The following is a 3,672-nucleotide window of genomic DNA, read 5'->3' as shown; positions in this document are numbered from 1 at the left end:
TGGGCGGTGAATTCCTCTCTCTGGATTACTCTTGCATTAACATAAATATCATGCTTTTTTGATTACCCCCCCGCCCCCCTGTGTAATGTGCTTGATGAATCCTCCTGTTCCAGTGTAACAGTTTCGTGGGTCTGAAATGCCTCGTACTCATTCTATGCAACAGTTTCGAGGGGTAAATGGGCTTCGAATCTTCTTGTACAACAGGCTCAAGGAGCTGGATGACTTCTGCCTCTCCTCTGGCTCAATCCTGAAGATTTACTTTCCTCCCTCTGTCCCTGTATAACAGTCTCAAGGAGCTAAATGGCTTCCTCCTGTGCATTGCAACTAGCTTGAGGGGGTTAATGGACTCCTGCTGGCCATGTGTTGCAATCTGGATGACCTGCTCCTGCTTCTGTGTAATCGATTCAGGGCGCTAAGAGAACTCAGAGGAAAAGTGGGTGTGATTGGAACTACTTTTGTAAAAATAAGTGCTCGGGCAGCAGTTTCCCTGTCTGAATTGTTGATATGCTGCAAAATGCATTTGTGCGGCCAAGTAAACAGGAAAGCCTGACGCAAAATCCGACTTTGGTGGGACTCGAACCCACAACCTTTGAATATCTTGCTAAACTGCTCACTAGAAGTCCAATGCGCTATCCATTGCGCCACAGAACCGCCGTGAGCTAAACGAATACAAAAGTAAAATAGTTTTGATGCCGAAACTGTAACTAAAAACAGAAAAATCTGAAAACACTTAAGAAGACCAGGAATAATCTGCGGAGAGAGAAACAATTTTCACGTTTCAGGTCGATGAACTTTCATCGCACCTCGATCATTCTGTGTCTGTTTAAACGGGATGTGGTGTCAGTTCTGGATCATTCTTTGTCTATTTTAAATTATGTGCTGCCAGAGACTCATAGAAATTTACAGCACGGACGGAGACCATTTCAGCCCACCATGTGCGCTCCGTCTGAAAAGAGCTATCCAGCCGAATCACACTTTCCAATTCTTGTTCCGTAGCCCTGAAGATTACACCACGTCAAGTGCACATCCATCTAATTTTTAAATGTGGTGAGGGCTTCTACCTCTCCCATCCTTTCAGGCAGTGAGTTCCAGACCCCCACTACCCTCTGTGTGAACCCATTTCCACTCAAATCCGCTCTACCCTCCTACCAATTACTTTAAATCTGTGCCCCCTGGTTGTTAACCACTTCGAAGGGAAATATATCCTATCAATGCATTCTATCAAGGCAACTCATAATTTTATTCACTTCAATAAGGTCCCCTCTCAGCCTCCTCTGTGCCAAAGGCAACAACCGCAGCATATGCAATCTTTACTCAGTGCTAAATTATCCATTCCCGGTAACATCAACGAAAATCAACTCCCTACACCCACGAGTGCAATCAGATTGTTCCTGTAATGCGCTGACCAGAACAGCATGTCGTGCTCCAGTTGTGCCACACTAGTGTTTTATAAATTTCAAGCTTAACTTCCCCGCTCTTGTATTCTATAGCTCAGCTAATAAAGGCAAGTATTCCGTGGTGCTTCTTAACCACAATATATACATGGTCGGCTACCAACAGGGATCGGTGGAATTGCACTCGAAGACCACTTTGCTCCTCTGCACTACTCAGTGACCTACCATTTAATGTATATTCCCTTGCCTTATTAGCACTCCCCAAATTCAATACCTCACACTTTGCAGATTGAATTCCATTAGCCTATTTTCAGCCCGCCTGACAATTCATTGATATCTCTTGCAGTCTACAGCTGTCTTGATCATTATAAACCATAACTGTTTGACCAAGCTTTTAGTCCGCTGCACTAATTTCCACTCATGCGGAACGCAGTCAAATTATTATCCGATAATACTCTTGTGAAGCGCCTTGGGACGTGTTACTACATTAAAGGTGCTGTAGAAATACAATTTGTTGTTGTTGTGTCAAAGGTGTCTTACCTAATGTTATATAGTTTGCGCCGCAGAAAGGGACCATTTTCCACAACTGAATTTGCCAGAGTTAATGCTCCACACGAGCCCCCTTCTACCCGACTTCACCTCGTCCTCTCAGAGATTCATAGCTATTTATAGAACGGAAGGAGGTCATTTCAGCTCATCGTTTCCGCTCAGTCCATCAAAGAGCTATCCAGTCGATTCACACGTTCCAGCTCTTGGTCCATATCCCTGTAGTTTATGGCGTTTCAAGAGTACATCGAAGTACTTTGTAAATTGGTTGATGGCTTCTGCTTCTACCACCCTTTCAGGCAGTGATGTTCAGACCAGCAGCACCATCTGGGTGAAAGCATTTCACCTCATAGCCCCTCCAGCCTCCCACCAATGACTTTAAATCAATGCCTTCTGGTTGTTGATCATTCTGATAAGGGAAATAAATCCGTCCTATGCACACTACAATGTCCACTCATAATTTTATACACCTCAGTAAGGTCCACTCTCATGCTCCTCTGTTCCAAAGAAAACAAGCCCAGCATATCCAATCTTTCCTCATAGCTAAATTCTCCAGTCCAGGCAACATTCGCAAAAAAACGACTCTGCCGCTCACGGGTGCAATCAGATATTTCCTGCAATTCGGTGACCAGAACAATACACAGTTCTCTAGTTGTGGCCGAACTAATGTTTTACACAGTTCAAGTACAACGTCCCAGCTGTTGTACTCTGTGGCTCAGCTAATAAAGGCAAGCATTCCGTGTTGCTTCTTAACCACCTTATCTACCTGGCCTGCTACCATCAGGGATCTGTGGACATGCCCTCCAAGGTCCTTTTGCTACTCTGCCCTTTCCAGTCACCTACCATTCCCTTGCCTAATTAGCCCTCACAAAATGTACTATCTCACACTTCTCCGACTTAAATTCCATTAGCCATTGTCCTGCACACGTGGTCAATTCATTGATGTCTTCCAGCTGTCCACAGATTTCTTTCACAATATCAACCATACTAGTTTTTGACACCTGCGTTAATTTATACTTATTCATGTCGTTGTCAACTTGTTATTGCATAAAACTCCTGTGAAGCGCCTTGGGACATTTCGCTACATTAAAGGCGCTATATGAGCATGTTGTTGTTGATGTTTAAAATTGATGTTACTTAATGTTGTATAGATTCTTCAACATATAAAGAGAACATTTTCCCCAACAGGTTTTGCAGGCGGCACACGAGCGCCCTCCCGCCCTACTTCACTGCCTCCGAGCAGCATATTCTTCTGATACCTTTTCACACATGTGCTGAGGTGCACCCTCTTAAATGCATCTGTGCTCGTCGCCGCAGTTACTTCTCGTGGTAGCATCTTCCACAATCTACCGACTCTTTGGTAAAGAAGTTAATCTTGAATTTTCTATTAAATTTATCGGTGACTGGCTTATATGTAAGACGACTATTTCTCAACTCGCTTACAATAGCAAATATTTTTTCTGTGTCGGCCCGACCCAAACCATTCATAATGTTAAAGTCCGTCTCTGCCTTGTCTTTTTTTTTTATTGAAAAGTTCACCAGTTTGTTCAGTTTTTCCCGATAAGTTAAACCTTCCAGGTCTTGCCGAATTGCTCCCTTCTGTGCTGTGAGAATCTACAATACTACGATTTAATTTTCACATCGACTGGGAGATACAAAAGTGCAAGCATATGGTTCAATTTTTCTGATATTTCGCACCGAACATTGGACTAATGAACAATGCCATTGTGTA

The 3,672-nt window shown here is 43.5% G+C and overlaps 1 non-coding gene across 1 annotated transcript; it reads right to left on the bottom strand.

Annotated features, from left to right (window-relative positions):
• Window positions 1–559: 559 nt before the first annotated feature.
• trnar-ucu (transfer RNA arginine (anticodon UCU)) lies at window positions 560–651 on the bottom strand. Its single transcript is given in 2 exon segments — window positions 560–595; window positions 615–651. It is a non-coding gene; the product is annotated as a tRNA-Arg (tRNA).
• Between the last annotated feature and the right edge of the window lie 3,021 nt (window positions 652–3,672).

This window comes from Pristiophorus japonicus, unplaced genomic scaffold (assembly GCF_044704955.1).
Source record: "Pristiophorus japonicus isolate sPriJap1 unplaced genomic scaffold, sPriJap1.hap1 HAP1_SCAFFOLD_47, whole genome shotgun sequence".
NCBI classification, from domain to species: domain Eukaryota; kingdom Metazoa; phylum Chordata; class Chondrichthyes; family Pristiophoridae; genus Pristiophorus; species Pristiophorus japonicus.
This window is presented reverse-complemented; position numbering and strand designations above follow the sequence as displayed.